Source organism: Grampus griseus (assembly GCF_964374135.1).
Source record: "Grampus griseus genome assembly, chromosome: 8".
In the NCBI taxonomy this organism is placed as follows: domain Eukaryota; kingdom Metazoa; phylum Chordata; class Mammalia; order Artiodactyla; family Delphinidae; genus Grampus; species Grampus griseus.
Window position 1 is genome coordinate 63,442,175 of NC_139002.1, and position 26,424 is coordinate 63,468,598.

A 26,424-nucleotide genomic window follows, 5' to 3' on the forward strand; every position below is an offset into this window, starting at 1 on the left:
ACTGTTGTGATATTAAAGGATTCTTAGTCTATATAAATTTCAGGAAGATTTTCTTCTTCTGAAATGGACTGGGACTTATGAAGTCACTGACATTTCCCAGATTCTCTAAAATACTCACTCTGTAGTGGAGTGCTGGAGAAGACTGAAAGCAAAGGGGCAAGAGGTAATTTCTTGGGGGCGAGGAAATCATTGTATATTGTGATTCGGTTGGTGGTTATACTTGTCAGAAGTCATCAACCTGTATATTTAAATTGTTCATATGTAAATTATACTTCAATAAAGTTGCTATTTTAGAAGGTATTACAAGAGAGTACTCTTTCCTTTTCCCATTTTAATCTGAGTCTATAGGAAGTGGTGATAGTATCATCATCTACCTACCCATGTAAGCCAATTGAGTTTCTTAATTATTTCTCAAAGATGTTCCCTTACCTAGTGTACCTTCTCTAGTTTCCTATATATTTATTCTTTTTGGTGACCTTCATTCCTTTCTTTAAACCTTATACCTATATCAGCATTGATTTTACTTCTGCTTTAAAAAACACTTTATTACTTCTTCTTTTAACGCAGGTTTGCTTGTGATGCATTTTAACAGATTTTTTTAATCATAAAAAAGGTCTTGGGCTTCCCTGGTGGCGCAGTGGTTGAGAGTCCACCTGCCAATGCAGGGGACACGTGTTCATGCCCCAGTCTGGGAAGATCCCATACGACGCGGAGCGTCTGGGCCCGTGAGCCATGGCCGCTGAGCCTGCGCGTCCAGAGCCTGTGCTCCGCAACGGGAGAGGCCACAGCGGTGAGAGGCCCGCGTACCGCAAAAAAAAAAAAAAAAAAAAGTCTTTATTTATTTTTAACATTTTTATTGGAGTATAATTGCTTTACAATGGTGTGTTAGTTTCTGCTTTATAACAAAGTGAATCAGTTATACATATACATATGTTCCCATATCTCTTCCCTCTTGCGTCTCCCTCCCTCCCACCCTCCCTATCCCACCCCTCTAGGTGGTCACAAAGCATCGAGCTGATCTCCCTATGCTATGCAGCTGCTTCCCACTAGCTTATCTATTCTATGTTTGGTAGTGTATATCTGTCCATGCCACTCTCTCACTTTGTCACAGCCTACCCTTCCCCCTCCCCACATCCTCAAGTCCATTCTCTAGTAGGTCTGCGTCTCCATTCCCGTCTTACCCCTAGGTTCTTTAAAAAAGGTCTTTATTGCACCTTCATTTTTGAGAGATATCTCTATTTTAGGTAGAATTCTAGGTTACTAGTAAAAAAAATCTTTGAGCACTTTTAAGATTTAATTTTCTTGCTTCCATCAATACTTTCCAAAACTCAGCTATTAGTCATTTGATTTTTTTTGAAGGGAATATGTCTTTTACTTCTCCTCTGGAAGCTTTTAACATTTTTCTTTTGTTTTGGGCTTCCTGTAGTCTTTTTATGATTTCCTTGAGTGTGGTTTTTCTTATACTTATCATGTTTGGAATCTGCAAAGTTTCTTGAATTTGTAGCTCATGGTCCTTCATCAGTTTGGAAAATTATCATTGAATATTTCTTCAGAAATTTCTCTTTTTTCTAGAAGTTCATTACACATATGTTAGATCTTTTCATAATTTCTTATACAGCTCTCACATTCTTTTTGTATTTTTGATGATTTTTTCTTTGTCTTGTAATGTGTATGTTTTCTACTAACGTACCTTTCAGTTTACTAATCATCTTTTCTGCTGTGTCCAATCTACTATTAACCCAACAGCTGAATTCCTAATTTATTTTGTTTTTCATTTTTAGGATTTAAACTTGATTCCTTTTCTTTTTGTATTCATTTCTGTGGTGTGACTCTTCATATTATTCCCCTATTTTTCTTAGATGTATTATTAATATTTATTTAATATTTAAGTACCTGGTTTTTATGCATTTGGTCCTATCTTGTGGCATATCTTATCTTTTTTTTTAATTGATGAGCAATGTGGATAAAAAATTTTAGAGGTTCTAGATGAGATTATCTTCTTCCGCACTGTTTTCAATTTTATTCTAGCAGAAAAATAAAGCACTGGCTTGATCCCTTTGAGAAAATGAAAATAGAGTGCCCAAAGGGGTCATTCACATAAAAAAAGAACTGATGCCTCCATGTACAGTATAACTCCTAAACTTATATCCTAATAGAATGTGGTGGTTGGGTGTTGTACTTTGTTGGGGATAATCTATTTCTGGTTTGACCTTATTTCTAGGATGCAGCAATTCCTCCTAAGGTGCAGTACTGCAGGACTCTCAAACAAAAGCATAAGGTGTTGTGGGGCCCTCTACCTTAAACAGCCTATCTATCAAACCAGCAATGCAAAATGCCAAAATCTCTGCTAAGATCGTCAGGCTCTCATAGACTGATTTCCACTTGGTGTTTGATATCTCAACAGCCCAAGTGCAACTTGGGAGTAGTCAAATTCCATAATGAGGAATTATATGTAGAATTTCAGGCTCACTTCTCTATAGCTTTTTCCTCTACAGGATCTTGGCCTCACAAGTCTTAGGTGTCTTTGACCTCAAAGTTCTATGTACTTACCCTACCTCACTGCCAAAAGCCCCAGGCTGTGTCTTTTTGCTCAGTCTCTATTCCTCATAATATCATTTGGCAAATGCATTTATTAGTGAGGCTCAAGAAAAGCTTTACCAGAGAAATGACATTTAAACTGAGACATAAGGAAAAAAAGAGTTAACTGGTCATTGAGAGCTGGTAATGCAGTTGCAGAAACTTTGGTGGGTGGGTAAAAGTAGTGATGTGGGAGGTTGAACTAATTATCCTTAGCTCAAAGTACAGTGTCTGGTACACAGCAAGCATTCAACAAATGTCTGTTGGTTAAACATTAACTCTAATTCAATGAATATTTATTTAGTGTCTCTTTTATTTCTAGCATGAGGTTATGAACTGAGGAAACAAAGTTAAATAGGTTATGTGCTTTTCTTTCAAGAAGTTCACAACAAAGAAATGTTTCTTAAAAATACAATGGTTTCCATTCAAGCGGTATGAATAAAGTGCTAGTTGACATGTTCTTTTAACCTTTAAAACAATTTTAAGATGTTTTAATTTTTTTAATAAAATTTATGATTTAAAGTGTTCAGCATGATTTTCTTTTTTTTTTCAGTACACGGGCCTCTCACTGTTGTGGGCTCTCCCGTTGCGGAGCACAGGCTCCGGACGCGCAGGCTCAGCGGCCATGGCTCACGGGCTCAGCTGCTCCGCGGCATGTGGGATCTTCCCGGACCGGGTCACGAACCCGTGTCCCCTGCATCAGGAGGCGGACTCTCAACCACTGCGCCACCAGGGAAGCCCCAGCATGATGTTTTGACATACATATACATAGTGAAGTGATAAATATAATCAAGCTAACATACCCATCTACTCACATCTCTATCATTTTTAGGTGTGATAAGAGTAACTTAAGTTTACTCTTAGAAAATATCCAGTATAAAATACAGTATTATCAACTACAGTTATAATGCTCTACATTCGATCTCTAGAACTTATTCGTCCTATGTAACTAACTTTGTACCCTTTGACCAGCATCTCCCCATTCCCTTCATTTCCCCAACTCTGGTAACTACCATTCTATTCTCTGCTTCTATGAATCTGACTTTCTCAGATTTCACTTATAAGTGAGCTCATGCAGTATTTTTCCTTCTGTGTCTGGCTTACTTCATTTAGCACAATGTCTCCAGGTGCACCTACGATGTCACAAATGGCAAGAGTTCCTTCTTTCTTTTTTTTTTTTTTTTTCCACGTGGTGTTTAAATCTGTTTAATTCTTTATAGGGGCTTTTTTTTTTTAACATCTTTATTGGGGTATAATTGCTTTACAATGGTGTGTTAGTTTCTGCTTTATAACAAAGTGAATCAGTCATACATAAACATATGTTCCCATATGTCTTCCCTCTTGCGTCTCCCTCCCTCCCACCCTCCCTATCCCACCCCTCCAGGCTGTCACAAAGCACCGAGCCAATATCCCTGTGCCATGCGGCTGCTTCCCACTAGCTAGCTACCTTACTACGTTTGTTAGTGTGTATATGCCCATGACTCTCTCTCGCCCTGTCACAGCTCACCCTTCCCCCTCCCCATAACCTCAAGTCCGTTCTCTAGGAGGTCTGCGTCTTTATTCCTGCTTTACCCCTAGGTTCTTCATGACATTTTTTTCTTAAATTCCATATATATGTGTTAGCATACGGTATTTGTCTTTTTCTTTCTGACTTACTTCACTCTGTACGACAGACTCTAGGTCTATCCACCTCATTACAAATAGCTCAATTTCGTTTCTTTTTATGGAACATCAGCTAAAAACCGTTTTAAAAAATAAAAAAAACTACTGGATTCATACAAAGATGACTGAGTAGAGGCAAGCAAGATTCAACCTAACTAGTATTTGACCAACTCTGTTGTGTCTGAACCGTAAGAGCTCCACGGAAGAAAGAAAATGCCAAGTAGCACATCAAACCTTTGGGCCACAACCAAAACACAGCATCTTTTCAAACAGAAGCAGTAGCCAAACACTGCCCACCTGGATATGTTCAAGGATGCTGACGACAATCGCGCCTGCTGCCTCGGCACCGCTGATCCACACCAAGGGGGAAAAGCACACACAACTGCTTTTCAGCACACCGACGTTCCACACACAAGTTAGTTTATTAAGCCCGCAGGTTCCTTTTCATCAGAGGACATTCGCAAGGCCATGACTTCCCCCGGCTCCCCACCGCCCTTGCGGCAGACTGGACGTGCACGGCCCCGTGCTGAGTCGCGCACACCCCTCCTGGCTCCACGCCGGCGCACTCTCCTGGAGAACTGAGGGCGGTGCCCTGGGCTCTTCCGGCCAGATCTGTCCGGAAGCCAGTCCTAGAGTGACAGGAGCCACACCTGCAGGTCTGTCCCACTGACCGGCCGCAGAGGACCAAGCTGGGCCCACGGACCTCGGTCTGGACCGTGTCGGCTGGTCATTCTTGCCTAGGGTCATAGGCCAACAGCCGCTGTCCTTCCTGTGCTGAACAACAAGTGGTCGGCCCAGAATCAGCGCAGGAAAAGCTGGCTGCCGTTATTACTGTTGCCAGTACTTAAAACTAGTGGAGGCTGGGCTTCCCTGGTGGTGCAGTGGTTAAGAACCCGCCTGCCGATGCAGGGGACATGGGTTCGAGGCCTGGTCCGGGAAGATCCCACATGCTTTCCTGCTCATCACTGCACCAGCGGGTCACTCCCACCTGCTGCCGTCACACACCTGGCAACCTCGTGTTCCAGGGCCAGCCAAGAACTGAGACCCCAGCAGGCCCCTAGTTCCCAGCAGGCAAACTCCCCACTAAACTACTGCTGCCTATAGCCGTGTTCTCGAGGCTTCAGAGCCGGGAAGGTGCGGAAAGCATAGCAATCCGCGGCGCCCCCAGCCCCGGCCCCACGATGCTACGCGGAGGCGCCGGAACCTCGCCGCACCCACCCCCGCCAACACAAGGGACCTCTGCGCCCGCCTATCCCGCGGACCCGGGCGCACATTCTACCATCGCAACCCACGATGGAGACGCGGGGGGTCGGGGTTCGGCCGGCGGCGGGCGCTGGGGCGGGCGGGGACCCGGGCCCGGAACCCCAGCCCGCAACCCCACCGTCCCTGTAGCCCGGAAAGCCCTTCTTTCTTAATGGCTGAATAATATTTCATAGTGTATATATTCTACATCTACTGACACAATCATGTGGTTGTTATTTTTCATTCTATTAATATGGTGTATCACACTGATTGATTTTCATATGTTAAGCCAACCTTGCATCACAAGGATAAATACCATTTGGTCAAAATTTTGAGTCTTAAAATAATGAATGAAATTAAAAGTTTAGGTAATTACATGAGGACGCAGAGACTTTTACACTAAACAAGGACATTTGTGAAAATGGAATGGTGAAGTTTATGAAATGGTTGGTCAGAGAACCTCTAGCCAAACTTTAATTCAATGTTGAGCCAAGAATGAGAACTGTAGACCCAATAGGCTCCGACACCACCTATAGTCAATGGAGCCATGATCTGAATCTCAGCTGCAAGCCTTTTGGGAGCTCTCTTCACCAGTATTCACTTATTCACAACTCTCAGCTTCATCTCTTTGAAATTCTCTTTGTTTGCTGGGGTTTCTCCTATATGTTTTACGTTCATTCTGGAAATCTCCTTTCTATTCCACACATCAACTTTTCCCAGAGTACACGCTCCACCTCTCCATCTTAACTAAACCTAGTTGTCCGAGGAGGGCACACAGGCTTCTCAGCAATATTGAAGAGAAGCTGCTCACTCCTATTCTACAGATATCTGCACACAATGTCGACATTCTCCCAGCTCCTTACCATATTTCTAAATCATTTACTGGCAATCTGCATGACAAAACATTTTACTCATTGACACAAACACTATCCAGATATGAAACAATATACTGTTGTTTTCAGAGTCTTTTACTGACCACCCAGTTTCTTCTCATTTATTAAAGACTTTGCCACCAGCCCCTTGATTCTTTCTCCCATCTCGGTCCCTCACTCCTGCCACAGCATTGGTAACATCCCTCACCATATGGATTTGCCATTAGACAATGTGACCTCAAAATGCCAAGCCCTCCCTACAGCATCTCCCTAAGTAGCCACGTGAGAACCTTACGACAATGGCCTCCATGAGATTCAGTTATTTATAGCACCTTACACCTCTGTGGTTTTCGTAAATTCCAAGCTATTTATCTTTGTCTATGCTGTAACTCAAACAGCATTTGAATTATTTGCTTTTTGTGGAAGTTCATTTTGAAACCATCTAGTCTACTCCTTTGTTGGGGGTTGGAAAGAATAGCTCTTTGACAGACGTCTATATTATTCCTGGAATTTGGTATGTTAAAAATGCATATTTCTTCTGCAGTAACTTTCATCATTTTTTTTTCAGAAATTCATCCATTCCCATCTAGTTTCCATGTTTCTTTGAATAGAGTTAAACAGGTATTTTCTTAAAATGTTTTGAGGGTGGGATAGGGAGGGTGGGAGGGAGAGAGACGCAAGAGGGAAGAGATATGGGAACATATGTATATGTATAGCTGATTCACTTTGTTATAAAGCAGAAACTAACACACCATTGTAAAGCAATTATACTCCAATAAAGATGTTAAAAAAATTTTTTTAATTAAAAAATAAAAAACGTTTTGAAATTTCTCTGCATTGTGGTCTTTCACTCATTTCAACGCTAAATTTGTGTTTGTGCTTTCTCTTTTTTTGATTAAGTAAATCAGTGATCTTTCTCTTTCCCCGCCTTCTCTGTCTCTCTCTCCCTCTCTTTCCTTCTTTCTTCTTTTCCTTTTTAATATAATTTTCTTCCTTCTCCAAAGGAAACCAAAATTATGAAAATAGAGTATTCTAAAACATTTTTGATACATTTACTACATACATATGTGCATGTGTGTATGCATGTATGTGTATATCTGTATATGTACATATATATGTAATAATATTTTAGAATATTTTATTTCCTTTTAAAATATTTTAAAACTACATCTGGTTTCATAGTAAGAAAGAAGTGAGACCAGAGCATATCAGGCAGTTAGAACACACTTTAATTGCTTTGTATACAAAGTGATGATTTTTATTGGAAGTACTCCACTTTCTCCACTTTCTCTACTTTATCAATGCTCTGTAAAAATTTTAAAAAGTGTTCAGAGCTCTTTTATTTACCATCTAGGGGAAAACCTACATATATTGCCTAGTACTTTCTTTAGGGATATTTTCATTTCTTTGTTTCTTAGACTGTAAACGATGGGATTAAGCAGAGGTGTCAGTACTGTATATGTCACAGGCATCAGCGTATCTTCACGGAATGAGTCACTGTCCTTGGGTCTCAGATAGACAAAGCCAGCAAATCCATAGTGTATGCACACCACAGTGAGGTGGAAGGAGCAAGTGGAGAAGGCCTTATACCTCCCCTGGGCAGATGGCATCCTCATAACTATGGACCCAATGAAGACACAGGAAATCATAATGAAAATAAAGCTCCCCACCAAAACAAAGGCAGAGAAGGCAAGAAGAACCTTTTTCTGAAAAAAGGTGTAATCCCAGGCAAGGGAGACTACAGATGTAACGTCACAAAAAAAGTGCTTGATGGTGCTGGAGTCACAGAACGACAAGTTGAATACTACAAGGACAATGCACAGTGACACCACAATCCCAGTAACACAAGAAGCTGTCATGAGCTGACAGCAGATCTTTTGGGTCATCAAGATGGTGTAGTGCAGCGGGTTGTGAATAGCAGTGTAATGGTCATAGGACATGGCAGCCAAGAGTCAGCAGTTGTTAGCTCCCAAGCCAAAGAAGAAAAACATCTGTGTGCCACGCTCAGAAGAGAAATGGTCTTGCTTTCTGATAGCAAGTCCACTAGCATGCGGGGGGTGATTACCATAGTGGTACAGGTTTCTGAAAAGGACAAACCACAGAGGAAAAAGTATGTGGGGGTGTGAAGATTGTGACTGAGCTTGATGGCCACCATTATGGACACATTTGCAACCAGGATGGTCACATGGGAGAAGAAAATCATCACGAAGGAGAGATCTTGCCTGTCTGGGAAACTGGAAAATCCCCACAGAAGGAATGTGCTCACTGTGGTATGATTGTCCATCCTCCTGGTGCACATAACGACTCTCCTCCAAAGGTGCAGAGGTTCTTGGGGTCAAGACTCTGATAAGATTGTAGAAAGCACTGACGTCACCTGGCCTTTAATCGAGGACACTGACAGACAACTCTTAATGAGAAAGCCTGAGAAATGGAAGTTAAATGTACCTGGCTGAATTCCAGGTCAGGACTCAGAGTGATGAAGAAAAAGATTCTCATAGGAGAATGTATGTAAATGCCACAGAGTAGCCCCAAATATATTCTGGGAACCCCCTAATTTATCACCCCTTTCTATCTTCTACAGTCAGAATCTGAATGAATGAGGGAAATATGAAAAAAAAAGTTCATTTTCTCACCTACAGGAGTATGAGGAGTAAAGGGTATACAATGTTTATGTGTGGTCTAATCACAGCCTGGCATACATACGTACTTAACAATGTTGAATGAATCAATACTAACCTAAGGAGAAGTAAGGAAAATTTTTCGAATGGCTTCCAAACATTCTTGGAAAATAATTCTATCCTCAGAGGTGCTCTCCAGAAGGCAGTGGCTGCTTGGCTGACAATTATGCCAATGACTTAATAAGAGAATCTACCATTTTGAAATTTGTACTATTTTCTGTACATAACAATGAGTTGAAGTGGAGTTTTTCAATAATTGTCTGTCATTCAGGCAGATCTTGGAAGCAAAATGGTTATGGATAGACTATTCTCATCCTGGATGGCTCATCTGGTTCATGATGTTCTGATCAATTCTTGAGCTTTTCAGGAAAACTTCCAGGATAAATTTAGCTGATATACTGGTGGACAGGACTTCTTTGCAGCACAGCTCTTTTAAGAACTCAACTTCCTCACGTCATTTTCATCCACTGTTAAAATTATCCACTCTGTGTTTGAGATGACAGCATGAAAGTAACATACAGAGTTTCCAAACAATACATAGCTTGGTTTCAGGCACTAGGGAATGAAAGGAAAACAGTGAGAAGACATTGGTGTGGAGTTGTAGGGTGGGGAAAGACTGGTAGAGACAACACTGGAAAGTATTTTGTAGGATCCACAAAGCTTGAAGAAAAGAGAAAATATACCTTTATCTGGAAAGTCTGTGTGTTCTTTATGTACTGAAACACTGGAAAAAATTTACAAGGCGGTGATGCAGGTAACCAGTATTTATTCAAAATCTGAAATATACTGGACAATACGCTGTGTGTTTGATAGAATTTTCTCACTAGGTTTCTCCCAACAATTCTGTGTGGTAGGTATTTCAATCCTGATGCTACAGACATTGAAACCAAGGTACAGGGTGCTTAACTGACTATGCAAAGTCAATGAATTAATTCCAAAAATATTTATTTAATGTCTATGATGTATTAGTCAATTCTCTGATGGGAAATATAACATGTGATAAGACACATATGACCTTTCCTATCTCAGACTGAGAAAAATGCCATGAAGAGAATTAAAGGAAAGTGGTATGAGAGTGTGGGACTAGGTGGCTACTTCCAATTGTAGAGTCAGGAAAGCCTTTTCTATGGAACTGATACTTACTTTGCGACTAGAATTGATAAGAATGCACCATATAAGATCTAGGGGTAAAACATGACACTTGCAGGAAACACTACTGCAAAGACCCCATGGTGGGAATGAGCTTGACATACTTACAGAATATCGAGATAGCCAATGTAATCAGACCATCTCTCTCATTTATTCTCTTAAATACCTTACGAGATAAATAGAAGTATTGTGTTCATGTTTGAAATAAGGAAACTATGGCTTAGGGAGTTACTTAATTTGTGAAGGTGATAAAGTTTGTTAAAGGAGGAGCTGGTATTTATACCCAGGCAGAGTCACTTGGGAGAAGACCTTCTTAACTAGTAAAGTTAAAGTGTCCCTGTAAGTGCCCTAGCATGGCATTCAAGGTTTACCTGTCCATCTCATCTTCTGCCACCAACCTCTACATGGAAAGCATCCCATCATCTCCCAAGCATGGAAGGCCCCTTGGTGGCTCTCCTACTGTGCACACATTGTTTCTCTATTTGCAATGTTCTTCCCCCCGCTTCTTAAACCACAGTCTTTGTTTCAAACCCAGTTTAAATGTCACCTCCCTAGATGTAAATTGGTGCAACCACTGGGGAAAACAGTATAGAAGTTTCTCAAAAGACTAAAAATAGAACAGCCATATGACCCAACAATTCCACTCCTGGGTATAAAACCCAATAAACCCCAAAACGCTAATTCAAAAAGACACATGCACTCCAGTGTTCATAGTATTATTTACTATTCCCAAGGTATGGAAGAAAGCTAAGTATCCATCAACAGATGAATGGAAACACACATGTATACACACCATATATATACACGCACACGCACACACACACAAATGGAATACTACTCATCCACAAAAAAGAATGAAATTTTGCCATGTGCAGCAACATGGATGGATTTTGAGAACGTTATGTTAACTGAAATAATTCAGACAGAGAAAGACAAATACTTATGATATTACTTATATGTGGAATCTGAAAATACAACAAAGTAGTGAATAAAACAAAAAAGAAGCTGACTTACAGATATAGTGAACAAACTAGTGGTTACCAGTGCAGAGAGAGAAGGGAGGCGGGGCAATAAAGGGGTAAGGCGGGAAAAAGGCTTATTATAGGATTATACAAAATCACGTGTGTGAAACTTTTAAAATTGAAAAGCACTATAGAATTTAAAGAATCTTTCACTCAATAAAATAATTTCATTACACATATATATGTTACAGAAAAATACAGTTTCATCTTGATTGCTTTTGAATTTTATTAAAATGGAATTCTACAAAAAAAAGTCACCTTCCTACAAAATCATCTTCAATCACTCTGATTGAGTTAATGAGTTCTGTGTTCATATCTGATTGTATTAGGATGACATTTTAACATATCTATCTGACTTCTATACTAGTCAGAGCAGAGGGCTATTTTACCATTTCGTATCCTACCTGCAGCAAAATACGGTAAATATAAAGGTTTATGTCATGAGAGTTCAGTGAGTAAATGGAGTGCCATCTTCCCCCAGGAAGCTTCCCTTGTTTTCTTTCTAGATGCACTGACTAATTATTTCCAATTAAATTGTTTTCTCTGTCATTTAGTTAAATGGGACATGTACTAAATGTTGTTCACTGTCTCTTTCAATACATTTCAAGACCCATTAAGATATAGCCACATCACCTAGCAATGTGATAGTATCAATACATACCAATAGCACTTACAACAAACCCACAGCTAATATAATACTCAAGGCTGAAAAGCTGAAAGCCTTCCCACTAAATTCTAGAACAAAACAACGATGCCCACTCTCATCTCTTCTATTCAACATAGTATTGGAAGTTCTAACCACAGCAATTAGAAAAAGAAATAAAAGGTATCCCAATTGGAAGGGAAGAGGTAAAATTGTCATTGTATGCAGATGACATGATACTCTATAGAAACCCTAAAGACTCCACATAAAAACTATTAGAACTAATAAATGAATTCAGCAAGGTAGCAGGATACAAGATTAATATGCAGAAAACTGTTGCATTTCTTTATACTAACAATGAAATATCAGAAAGTAAAAAAAAAATCCCATTTAAAATTGCGTCAAAAAAATACTTAGGAATAAACCTAACCAAGGATATGAAAGACCTATATGCTGAGAACTAAAACATTCATAAAGGAAATTGAAGATGATACAAAGAAATGGAAAGATATCCCATGCTCTTGGATTGCAATAATTAATATTGTTAAAATGGCCATACTACCAAGGCAATCTACAGATTTAATGTGATCCCTATCAAATTACCCATGACATTTTTCACAGAGCTAGAACAAATAATCATAAAATTTATATGGAACCACAAAAGACCCAGAATTAACATAGCAACTCTGAGGAAAAAGAACAAACCTGGAGGCACATCCCTCCCAGACTTTAGACAATACTACAAAGCTGCAGTAATCAAAAACACATGGTTTGGGCACAGAAACAGCCATATGATCAATGGAACAAACAAAGACAGCCCAAAAATAAACCCACACACCTACAATCAATTAATCTTTGACAAAGGAGGCAAGATGGTACAATGGAGAAAAGACAGTTTCTTCAGCAAGTGGTATTGGGAAAGCTGGGCAGCCCCACGTAAATCACTGAAGTTAGAACACTCTCTCACACCATACACACACACACAAACTCAAAATGGCTTAAAGATTTAAATATAAGACATGACACCATAAAAATCCTAGATAGAACATAGGCGAAGCATTCTGAGACATAAATTGCAGTAATATTTTCTTAGTTCAGTCTCCCAAGGTATAGAAATAAAAGCAAAAATAAACAAATGGCATGTAAACAAAATGAAAAGACAACCTATGGAATGCGAGAAAATATTTGCAAATGATGCTACCAACAAGAGCTTAATTTCCAAAACATACAGACAGCTTATGCAACTCAATATCAAAAAACCAAATAACCCAATCAAAAATGGGTAGAAGACCCAAATAGACATTTCTCCAAAGACATACAGATGGCCAACAGGCACATGAAAAACAGCTCCACATTAGCTAATTATTAAAGAAATGCAAATCAAAACTACAATGAGATATCACCTCACGGCAATCAGAATGGCTGTCATTTAAAAGTCCACAAATAATAAACACTGGAGAGGTGGTGGAGAAAAGGGGACCCTCCTACACTGTTGGTGGGAATGTAAATTGCTGCAGCCACTATGGAAAATAGCTGGGAAGTTCCTTAAAAAACTAAAAATTGAGTTACCATATGATCCAGCAATTCCAGTCCTGCGCAATATTGGGAAAAGATGAAAACTCTAATTCGAAAAGATACATGCACCCTTATGTTCATAGCAGCACTATTCACAATAGCCAAGACATGGAAGCAACCTACATGTCCACTGACAGATAAATGGATAAGGAAGATGTGATATATATATGTGTGTGTATATATATATTATACACACACACACACAATGGAATATTATTCAGACATAAAAAAGAAAGAAATAACGCCATTTGCAGCAACATGAATGGACCTAGAGATTATCATACTAAGTGAAGTAAGTCAGAAAGAGAAAGACAAATATTATATGATATCACATATTTAGAATCTAAAAAAAATACACATCAACTTATTTACAAAACAGAAGCAGACTCACAGACATAGAAATCAAACTTATGGTTACCAAAGAGGAAAGGGGAAGGGAAGGGATAAATTAGGAGTATGGGGTTAAAAGATACATACTACTATATATAAAATAGAAAACAACAAGGATTTACCTTATAGCACATGGAACTATATTCAATATCTTGTAATAACCTATAATGGAAAAGAATCTGAAGTTGTACACCTGAAACTAATACAATGTTGTAAATCAACTATAGTTTAACAATAAAAAAAGACAGGCAAAAGACTAGGAAACTAGGGATGAAAATAGTTAAAATAAATAAATAAATGCATGACTCAGCAAAGAAAAACAGTAAATACATACCAGTATTTAATACATGTTTGTTTAATGAATAAAGTGTATTTCCCCTCTCCCCCTCTAAACTTAGAACAAAGAAAAGAGGACTATTACTTTCCGGCCTGGACAATATGCTTCACTTTCTGTGGCATCAAATAAGACACAATTGCCATAACTGCTGCTATAATAGGGAGCATAGAGAAGGAACCAAGATGGCAGAGTAGAAGGACGTGCTCTCACTCCCTCTTGAAAGAACACCAGAATCACAACTAGCTGCTGGACAATCATTGACAGGAAGACACTGGAACTCACCAAAAAAGATACCCCACATCCAAAGACAAAGGAGAAGCCACAATGAGACGGTAGGAGGGGTGCAATCACAGTAAAATCAAATCCCATAACTGCTGGATGGGTGACTCACAGACTGGAGAACACTTATACCACAGAAGTCCACCCACTGGAGTGAAGGTTCTGAGCCCCACGTCAGGCTTCCCAACCTGGGGGTCCGGCAACGGGAGGAGGAATTCCTAGAGAATCAGACATTGAAGCCTAGTGGGAATTGATTGCAGGACTTTCACAGGACTGGGGAAAACAGAGACTCCACTCTTGGAGGGCACACACAAAGTAGTGTGCGCATCGGGACCCAGGGGAAGGAGCAGTGACCCCAGGGGAGACTGAAACAGACCTACCTACTAGTGTTGGAGGGTCTCCTGCAGAGGCGGGGGCAGGCGCTGTGGCTCACTGTGGGGACAAGGACACCGGCAGCAGAAGTTCTGGGAAGTACTCCTTGGCATAAGCACTCCCAGAGTCTGTCATTAGCCCCACCAAAGAGCCCAGATAGGCTCCAGTGTTGGGTTGCCTAGGCCAAACAACCAATGGGGAGGGAACCCAGCCCCACCCATCAAGAGTCAAGTGGATTAAAGTTTTACTGAGCTCTGCCCACCAGAGCAACAGTCAGCTCTACCCACCACCAGTCCCTCCCATCAAGCCTCTTAGATAGCCTCATCCACCAGAGGGCAGAGAGCAGAAGCAAGAAGAGCTACAATCCTGCAGCCTGTGGAAAAAAAACCACATTCACAGAAAGACAAGATGAAAAGGCAGAGGGCTATGTACCAGATGAAGGAACAAGATAAAACCCCAGAAAAACAATTAAATGAAGTGGAGATAGGCAACCTTCCAGAAAAAGAATTCAGAATAATGGCAAGAGGGAAGACATATGGGAACATATGTTTATGTATGACTGATTCACTTTGTTATAAAGCAGAAACTAACACACCACTGTAAAGCAATTATACCCCAATAAAGATGTTAAAAAAAAAAGAATTCAGAATAATGATAGTGAAGATGATCCAGGACCTCGGAAAAAGAATGGAGGCAAAGATTGAGAAGATGCAAGAAATGTTTAACAAAGAACTAGAAGAATTAAAGAACAAACAAACAGAGATGAACAATACAATAAATGAAATGAAAACTACACTAGAAGGAATCAATAGCAGAATAACTGAGGCAGAAGAACTGATAAGTGACCTGGAAGACAGAATGGTGGAATTCACTGCTGCAGAACAGAATAAAGAAAAAAAGAATGAAAATAAATGAAGACAGCCTAAGAGACCTCTGGGACAACATTAAGCACAACAACATTCACATTATAAGGGTCCCGGAAGAAGAGACAGAGAAAGGACCTGAGAAAATATCTGAAGAGATTATAGTCGAAAACTTCCCTAACATGGGAAAGGAAATAGCCACACAAGTCCAGGAAGCACAGAGAGTCCCATATAGGATAAACCCAAGGAGAAACACGCCGAGACACAAAGTAATCGAATTGGCAAAAATTAAAGACAAACAAAAATTATTGAAAGCAGCAAGGGAAAAACGACAAATAACATACAAGGGAACTCCCATAAGGTTAACAGCTGATTTCTCAGCAGAAACTCTACAAGCCAGAAGGGAATGGCATGATATATTTAAAGTGGTGAAAGAGAAGAACCTACAACCAAGATTACTCTACCTGGCAAGGATCTCATTCAGATTCAACAGAGAAATCAAAAGCTTTACAGACAAGCAAAAGGTAAGAGAATTCAGCACCACCAAACCAGCTCTACAACAAATGCTCGAGGAACTTCCCTCAGTGGGAAACACAAGAAAAGGGCCAACAAAAACAAACCCATAACAATTAAGAAAATGGTAACAGGAACATACATATGGATAATTACCTTAAACGTGAATGAATTTAATGCTCCAACTAAAAACCACAGGCTCGCTAAATGGATACAAAAACAAGACCCATATATATGCTGTCTACAAGAGACCCACTTCAGACCTAGGGACACATGCAGACTGAACGTGAGGGGATGGAAAAAGATATTCCAGGAAAATGGAAATCAAAAGAAAGCTGGAGTAGCAATACTCATATCAGGTAAAATAGACTTTAAAATAAAGAATGTTACAAGAGAAAAGGAAGGACACTACATAATGATCAAGGGATCAATCCAAGAAGATATAACAATTATAAATATATATGCACCCAACATAGGAGCACCTCTATACATAAGGCAACTGCTAACACGTATAAAAGAAGAAATCGACAGTAACACAGTAATAGCGGGGGACTTTGACACCTCACATACACCAATGGACAGATCATCGAAACAGAAAATTAATAAGTAAATACTAGCTTTAAATGATACAATAGACCAGATAGATTTAATTGATATTTATAGGACATTGCATCCAGAAACGGAAGATTACACTTTCTTCTCAAGTGCACGTGGAACATTCTCCAGGTTAGATCACATCTTGGGTCACAAATCAAGCCTCAGTAAATTTAATAAAATTGAAATCTTATCAAGCATCTTTTCTGACCACAACGCTATGAGATTAGAAATGAAATACAGGGAAAAAAACATAAAAAACACAAACACGGGCTTCCCTGGTGGCGCAGTGGTTGAGAGTCCGCCTGCCGATGCAGGGGACACGGGTTCGTGCCCCGGTCCGGGAAGATCCCATATGCCGCGGCGCAGCTGGGCCCGTGAGCCATGGCCGCTGAGCCTGTGCGTCCGGAGCCTGTGCTCCGCAACGGGAGAGGCCACAACAGTGAGAGGCCCGCGTACCGCAAAAAAAAAAAAAAAAAACCCACAAACACATGGAGGCTAAACAATACGTTACTAAATAACCAGGATAACACTGAAGAAATCAAAGAGGAAATCAAAAAATACCTAGAGACAAATGACAATGAAAACATGACAATCCAAAACCTATGGGATGCAGCAAAAGCAGTTCTAAGAAGAAAGTTTATAGCTATACAAGCCTGCCTCAAGAAACAAGAAAAACCTCAAATAAATAATCTAACCTTACACCTAAAGGAACTAGAGAAGGAACAACAAACAAAACCCAAAGTTAGCAGAAGGAAAGAAATCATAATGATCAGAGCAGAAATAACGGAAATAGGAACAAAGAAAACAATAGCAAAATCAATAAAACTAAAAGCTGGTTCTTTCAGAAGATAAACAAAATTGATAAACGGTTAGCCAAACTCATGAAGAAAAAGAGGACTCAAATCAATAAAATTAGAAAAGAAAAAGGAGAAGTTATAACAGACACCGCAGAAATACAAAGCATCCTAAGAGACTACTACAAGCAACTCTATGCCAATAAAATGGACAACCTGGAAGAAATGGACAAATTCTTAGAAAGGTATAACCTCCAAAGACTGAACCACGAAGAAACAGAAAATATGAACAGACCAATCACAAGTAATAAAATTGAAACTGTGATTAAAAATCTTCCAACAGGGCTTCCCTGGTGGTGCAGTGGTTGAGAGTCCACCTGCAGATGCAGGGGACACGGGTTCGTGCCCCAGTATGGGAAGATCCCACATGCTGCGGAGCGGTTAGGCCTGTGAGCCATGGCCACTGAACCTGCGTGTCTGGAGCCTGTGCTCCGCAACGGGAGAGGCCAAAACAGTGAGAGGCCCGTGTACCGCAAAAAAAAAAAAAAAAACCTTCCAACAAACAAAAGTCCAGGACCAGATGGCTTCACAGGTGAATTCTATCAAACATTTAGAGAAGAGCTAACACCCATCCTTCTCAAACTCTTCCAAAGAATTGCAGAGGAAGGAACACTCCCAAACTCATTCTATGAGGCCACCATCACCCTGATACCAAAACCAGACAAAGATACTACAAAAAAACAAAATTACAGACCACTATCACTCATGAATATAGATACAAAAATCCTCAACACAATACTAGCAAACAGAATGCAACAACACATTAAAAGGATCATACACCATGATCAAGTGGGATTTATCCCAGGGATGCAGGGATCCTTCAATATACGCAAATCAATCAATGTGATATACCATATTAACAAATTGAAGAATAAAAACCATATGATCATCTTAATAGATGCAGAAAAAGCTTTTGAGAAAATTCAACACCATTCATCATAAAAACTCTCCAGAAAGTGGACATAGAGGGAACCTACATCAACATAATAAAGGCCATATATGACAAACCCACAGCAAACATCATTCTCAATGGTGAAAAACTGAAAGCATTTCCTCTAAGATCAGGAAAAAGACAAGGATGTCCACTCTCACCGCTATTATTCAACATAATTTTGGAAGTCCTAGCCATGACAATCAGAGAAGAAAAAGAAAAGGAATACAATTTGGAAAAGGAGAAGTAAAACTGTCACTGTTTGCAGATGACATGATACTATACATAGAGAATCCTAAAGATGCCACCAGAACACTACTAGAGCTAATCAATGAATTTGGTAAAGTGGCAGGATACAAAATTAATGCACAGAAATCTCTTGCATTCCTATACACTAATGATGAAAAATCTGAAAATGAAATTAAGGAAACACTCCCATTTACCACTGCAACAAAAAGAATACAATACCTAGGAATAAACCTACCTAGGGAGAAAAAAGACCTGTATGCAGAAAACTATAAGACACTGATGAAAGAAATTAAAGATGATATCAACAGATGGAGAGATACACCATGTTCTTGGATTGGAAGAATCAATATTGTGAAAATGACTATACTACCCAAAGCAATCTACAGATTCAATGCAATCCCTATCAAATTACCAACAGCATTTTTTACGGAACTAGAACAAAAAATCTTAAAAATTGTATGGAGACACAAAAGACCCCAAATGGCCAAAGCAGTCTTGAGGGAAAAAAACAGAGCTGGAGGAATCAGACTCCCTGACTTCAGACTATACCACAAATCTACAGTAATCAAGACAATATGGTACTGGCACAAAAACAGAAACATAGATCAATGGAACAAGATAGAAAGCCCAGAGGTAAACCCACGCACCTATGGTCAACTAATCTATGACAAAGGAGGCAAAGATATACAATGGAGAAAAGACAGTCTCTTCAATAAGTGGTGCTGGGAAAACTGGACAGCTACATGTAAAAGAATGAAATTAGAGCACTCCCTAACACCATACACAAAAATAAACTCAACATGGATTGAAGACCTAAATATAAGACCGGACACTATAAAACTCTTAGAGGAAAACATAGGAAGAACACTCTTTGACAGCAAGACCTTTTTTGACCCACCTCCTAGAGTAATGGAAATAAAAACAAAAATAAACAAATGGGACCTAATGAAACTTCAAAGCTTTTGCAGAGCAAAGGAAACCATAAATAAGACAAAAAGACAACCCTCAGAATGGGAGAACGAATCAATGGACAAAGGATTAATCTCCAAAATATATAAACAGCTCATGCAGCTCGATATTAAAGAAACAAACAACCCAATTCAAAAATGGGCAGAAGACCTAAGTAGACATTTCTCCAAAGAAGACATACAGATGGCAAGAGGCACATGAAAAGCTGCTCAACATCACTAATTATTAGAGAAATGCAAATCAAAACTACAGTGAGGTATCACCTCACACCAGTTAGAATGGGCATCATCAGAAAATCTACAAACAACAAATACTGGTAAGGGTGCGGAGAAAAGGAACCCTCTTGCACTGTTAGTGGGAATGTAAACTGATACATCCACTATGGAGAACAGTATGGAGAGTCCTTAAAAAACTAAAAATAGAATTACTATATGATCCAGCAATCCCACGACTAGGCATATACCCAGAGATAACCATAATTCAAAAAGATACATGCACCCCAATGTTCAATGCAACACTATTTACAATAGCCAGGTCATGGAAGCAACCTAAATGCCCATCGACAGACGAATGGATAAAGAAGTTGTGGTACATATATACAATGGAATATTACTCAGCCATAAAAAGGAACAAAATTGAGTCATTTGTTGAGATGTGGATGGACCTAGAATTTGTCATACAGAGTGAAGTAAGTCCGAAAGAGAAAAACAAATATAGTATATTAATGCATATATGTGGAACCTAGAAAAATGGTACAGATGAACCGGTTTGCAGGGCAGAAATTGAGACACAGATGTAGAGAACAAACATATAGACACCAAGGGGTGAAAGCCACGGCGGGGTGTGGGGGGGTGTGATTAATTGGGCAATTGGGATTGACATGTATACACTGATGTGTATAAAATTGATGACTAATAAGAACCTGCTGTATAAAAAATAATAAATAAATAAAATAAAAAACAAACAACCCAATCCAAAAATGGGCAGAAGACCTAAGTAGACATTTCTCCAAAGAAGACATACATATGTCCAAGAAGCACATGAAAAGCTGCTCAACATCACTGATTATTAGAGAAATGCAAATCAAACCTACAATGAGGTGTCACCTCATACCAGTTAGAATGGGCAGCATCAGAAAATCTACAAACAACAAATGCTGGAGTGGGTGTGGAGAAAAGGGAACCCTCTTGCACTGTTGGTGGGAACATAAACTGATATAGCCACTATGGAGAACAGTATGGAGGTTCCTTAAAAAACTACAGCTAGAACTACCATATGACCCAGCAATCCCACTACTGGGCATATACCCAGAGAAAACCGTAATTCAAAAAGACACATGTACCCCAATGTTCATTGCAGCACTATTTACAATAGCCAGGTCATGGAAGCAACCTAAATGCTCATCGACAGATGAATGGATTAAGAAGTTGTAGTACATATACATGATGGAATATTACTCAGCCATAAAAAGGAATGAAATTGGGTCATTTGTTGAGACGTGGATGAATCTAGAGACTGTCATACAGAGTGAAGTAAGTCAGAAAGAGAAAAGCAAATATTGTATATTAACGCATATATGTGGAACCTAGAAAAATGGTACAGATGAACTGGTTTGCAGGGAGAAATTGAGACACAGATGTAGAGAACAAACGTATGGACACCAAGGGGGGAAAGCAGCGGGGGGTGGGTGGCGGTGGTGTGATGAATTGGGAGATTGGGATTGACATGTATACACTAATATGTATAAAATGGATAACTAATAAGAACCTGCTGTATAAAAAAATAAAATAAATTAAAAAAAATTTAAAAAAGAAAATGTAGAAAGCATCTATATATGCGTTGGCAACGCTACATGACATTATTCTTAAAACTATTTAGAGAGAAACCAACTATGTTTAGTACACATCAAACAAAATAAATACTAAGGAGAACAAGTGGCATATTGAAGAGGGGTAACAAATGCACGGAAGCATAAGCATGGACGCTTTCTGGAGAATATGGATTTTTCCCCTACAGCCTCTCAACTAACCTTAGTGAAAATTCTACCATCACTAGGCTCAGGATGCAAGTTGGGGCATACAAAATTTTTAAAACGTCTCTGCTCTGTGTAGTACAGGAGTCAAGCACACGCACACACACACACACAAAACAACCCAAACAACAACAAAAACCCAACCTCCTGGGAATTCCCTGGCAGTCCAGTGGTTAGGACTCCACGCTTCCACTGCAGGGGGAACGGGTTCGATCCGTGGTTTGGGAACTAACATCCCACATGCCACATGGCAGGAAAAACAAAAAAAACCCAACCTCCTCACATAAAATGATGTAAACCTAAAAAAAGAAATGACTAACACACACAGGGAGGTTTGAGAAGAATTCCGAGGGACAAGACATTTGAATTGTCTTTCTAAGAATGCTGTTTTTAGCAGTCATAAAAGGGCAAGAAGAACACTACAACTTATAGAAAACAACATGTACAAAGTAGAAGAGTCACAAAGGATAAACTGCTTTTTGCAAACAGTGGGATGGTCCCCATATAGGGGAGGTTTGAGGCAGGAAATGCGGTTAGTGCAGTTGCACTGAGGGAAGCCTTATAATCAACTAGCCAAGCAACTGGCTCTCTAGACCCTGACTGCCTTGCTGTGTATATGTTATACATGTACACTTACCAGCTATATCACTTCTGGCAGATTAAGTAACTCTCCAGGCCATAGGTTCCTCACTACAAACATGGTCATGATAATGGCACTTATCCCTTGGGACAGCCGTGAGGATATATGAGATGGTGTAACTGAAGCATGCGATGAAGCCTAGAAGTTATTAGAATTATCTACTTTGTAAGCAAAAGGTACCTAAAAATCTAAAATGGAATGTACAGTGATTGTAGATTGGACGTAGAAAAGCTGGTAGCAGGTGAAGGAAAGGACTGGGAGAGGGAAAAAGTAGAGGCTGTGGCAAAAATCCACGAGTGAGGAAGTAGAATGCGGGAGACATTTCTTATTCAGGATCCTGGAATCTAGAAAATGTGGACAACAAGAGAGGATGAGGAATCAAAGTAATCCAAGCTGGGTCCTGAAAAATGAGTAAAAGTCTATAGGAAACAAAATGGAGGAGGAGAAGTTGTGGCAGAGGGAACCCCACAGGCAAGGGCACAGCAACATGAAGGATCATGATGTGTTTGGAAAAGCGAGGGCACTACTGTCTGCTTTGAGTGTAGGGTTACTTAGAGGGATGTGGTGGAAACTGAGCCAGGAGCAGCGTCTAGGGATCCATTTGCGATGAGCATCAAATATCATGCTGGGGTATTTGGGTTTCCTCCTATAAGCAGTGCATAGTCATTCACTGTTTTTGACACTATTAGTGACTTAACTGTTTAGGAATCCAATATCTGGTCACAATGTAGTGAATAAAAATGCAACAGATTTGTGACTAATAGAAAACTACAGAGGCACCATATTCACCCTATCGGATAGGTCAAGGACAATGGCAGAGAGAAAAAAACAAACAAAAAAGGTGATGGCAAAAGGACATCTGGAATTTTGGAAGTGAATTTATGTGTATAAAGGTGAGGAAGAAATCAAAATTGGGGTCTGACGGTAGCGCTCTAATGACTGCAACTAACTCAAATAGGAAGTACAGGAGAAAAGTCTGACATGTGGGGGAAATATGACCAATTCTGTTCTGAAAATCTTACATTCAATACTAGGAGGACATTTTGGCCCGGGAATGTGCCAAAGAAAATTAGAGACTCCTTTACGGTAGAGGTTAGAATCACAGAGTTATACAAGGTGAGTGATAGCTAAAGCAGTAAGAATGGAAAAATGTTTCCTTTAGAGGAAATAGACTGGAAAACCTCCCGAGGAAAGAGAGTGGAGTGGTCTCAAAGACAAGCCATTTGGGTCTAGCCTGAAGACTGCTTAGGCAGGTGAGTGCCCCACCTTAGGGTCTCTGAGTTAGCTGTGAAACATGCCAGTAATGCTCTCTCCCCTGATCTTCACCTGTTGGTTGCTTTTGCCATTGTTTTCCATTTAAGCACATCGCCTCCTCAGAGAGGGCTTCCTTGACTCCACAAACCAAAGCAGTCATTCACTCTTTCATCACAGAGATCCTATGTGTCTGGTTACATTTTGTGTTTCCCATGTATAAAATTGCCTGGCCCATCACATGCATTTAGTCAGTATGTGTTGAATAAATTCACGACTTCTATAGTCACTTAAGCACTCTATAACTCACTTTATGTTTTATAAAATCGAAATGAAATTCCAAGCACATAGACTTGTGAGGATGACATGAGACATCTCTAACCCCAGCATATTGCCTGGCACATTATAGGTATTAGGTGGGTGCTGGTTACCTGGCCTGAATCCTCTTGTATTCTTTGCCCATAACTACAATGCAAAGAGAAAAGAGCAACCCTTCACATCACAATATATTTGTTAGTCCTACAGAATAATTTCCAGCCTATGTTTCTTTCTCTTGCATACTCCTTCATTTTCCACTGCTGATTCCTTACTATTTTTCTTCCCCTTCACCTTTAACAATGACTGAAGTTAAAATTAAAATTCCATGGAATGTCTTCATGTCATTTTTCCACCCTTACCTCTTCAAGATTGGAATAATAAATAGTTGAAATAAAAATATGATTTACAAAACTGATCTGAGGAATTGGAGTTTATTCCATTCAGCTCTGCACTTCAAAGCAAACCACATAACAAGTATACCTGCTAGAAAATGTCCTGGAGGTTTTGCTAAAAAGTCCAAAATTTGATTAGAACATCATGACCAGAATATGCCACTCTAAATGAGACAGTGCCTTCAAAATCATTTTGACGCCAAGCTAATCCATTAACATTATATTAGGCATCTGAAAAGACCTTCAATGAGAAATTATTAAGAACTTAAAATTATTGACATGTATTAAGAACTAATGATATTTTAAATCTCAAGCTTTAATTATTACCATGAATAGGAACCCAGTAGAAGTTACAACAAGTTAAATTCATTTATGTGGTCAGGTCACTGTCACAATTATTACTTTTAGAGCCAGTACATGGTGAAACACTGATGGAGAGAGGATTTCATTGAAGGAAAGTTAAAGTTCTTTTGGAAAATTTCACTGATCTCCCTAATTTTTTAAAAAAATGTTATTTTCATTTTAAGTGATTTAAATGATTTGATTATTTTATTCATTCAGTCAATAGTTTATGAAGCACTCCTGAGTACCAAGTTACCATTATATCTAAAAGAGCATTTGAAAAATGCAGCATCACAAAATCCAGTGGATGAGAACAAAGCAATTTATTCATATTTCCCTCTTACATGCAGATCCAGGTTGGAAAGAGAGAGATAAGAATGCTTTTGTGAGTATAATCCAAGAAGATGCTTGGGCCCACTCCATGTCATTTATACAGATTTTCATACTAGAATTAATTCTCATCACTCGGACTCCTGAACTTTACTTCAGTCAAATGCATTTAGCATCACTTTCTCAGGCTCTCCCATGAAGAGGTGCCTGGTAGCTCAGGTCCCCTGATTAAAAGTCCAGGTGACATTGGTGCACAAGGATATTTTACAATCATCTCAGAGTCTTGACTTCAATAACCCTGCACCTTTGGAAGAGAGCTGCTACCAAGAAGTGCACCAAGGAGATAGGCAATTATACCACAGTGAGCACATTCCTTCTGTGGGGATTTTCCAGTTTCCCAGACCTACAGAGTCTCCCCTTTGTGAAGATTTTCTTCTCCCAAGCTACCATCCTAGCTGCAAATGTGTCCATATGGTGGCCATCAACCTCAGTCACAACCTTCACATCCCCATGTAGTTTCTCCTCTGTGGTCTCTCCTTTTCAGAAACCTGTACCACTATGGTCATCATCCCCCACATATTGGTGGACTTGCTATCAGACAGTAAGACCATTTCTCTTCTTGAGTGTGCCACACAGATGTTTTTCTTCTTTGGCTTGGCAGGCAATAACTGCTTCATCATGGCTGCCATGTCCTATGACCGTTACACTGCTATTCACAACCCACTGCACTACTCCATCCTGATGACCCATAAGATCTGCTTTCAGCGGATGATGGCCGCTTGGGTGGCTGGGTTCCTGGTTTCTGTGTGCACTGTCCTCATAGTATTCAACTTGTCTTTCTGTGACTCCAACACCTTCCACACTTCTTTTGCAACATCTCACCTGTGGTCTGCCTTGCCTGTGACTATACTCCCTAGCATGAAATGGCTATTTTTCTGTTCTCTGCCATTGTGTTGGTGGGCGGCTTTATTTTCATTATGATTTCCTGTGTCTTCACTGGGTCCATAGTTATGAGGATACCCTCTGCCCAGGGGAGGTATAAGGCCTTCTCCACTTGCTCCTTCCACCTCACTGTAGTGTGCATACACTATTGGATTTGCTCGCTATGTCTATTTGAGGCCCAAGCACAGCACTCATTCCCTGAAGATATGCTGATGGCTGTGACACATACGGTGCCAACACCTCTGCTTAATCCCATTGCTTCTTTTGAACTTCAGTGATTATATATTTCAGATCTAGAAATTCCCCTTGGTTATACTTCATAATTCTATTTCTTTGCTGTAACTTTTCTATTTCAAAGAAATAGAATTTCAATGATTGCTCATTGAAGCATTTGTTTGATGTC

At 39.7% G+C, this 26,424-nt stretch overlaps 2 pseudogenes across 2 annotated transcripts in view; one reads left to right on the forward strand and one right to left on the reverse strand.

The window, feature by feature from the left end:
- Positions 1 to 7,670: 7,670 nt before the first annotated feature.
- On the reverse strand, positions 7,671 to 8,637 carry LOC309826111 (olfactory receptor 10T2-like; annotated as a pseudogene). Its single transcript has one exon. The product of its transcript is annotated as an olfactory receptor 10T2-like (transcript).
- A 1,142-nt stretch (positions 8,638 to 9,779) lies between these two features.
- The window catches only part of LOC309826112 (olfactory receptor 10T2-like), a 21,751-nt pseudogene continuing 5,106 nt past the window's right edge, over positions 9,780 to 26,424 (forward strand). Inside the window, exons 1-2 of the transcript in view lie at positions 9,780 to 9,785; positions 25,393 to 25,553. The product of the transcript in view is annotated as an olfactory receptor 10T2-like (transcript). The remainder of the gene's footprint in view (positions 9,786 to 25,392; positions 25,554 to 26,424) is intronic.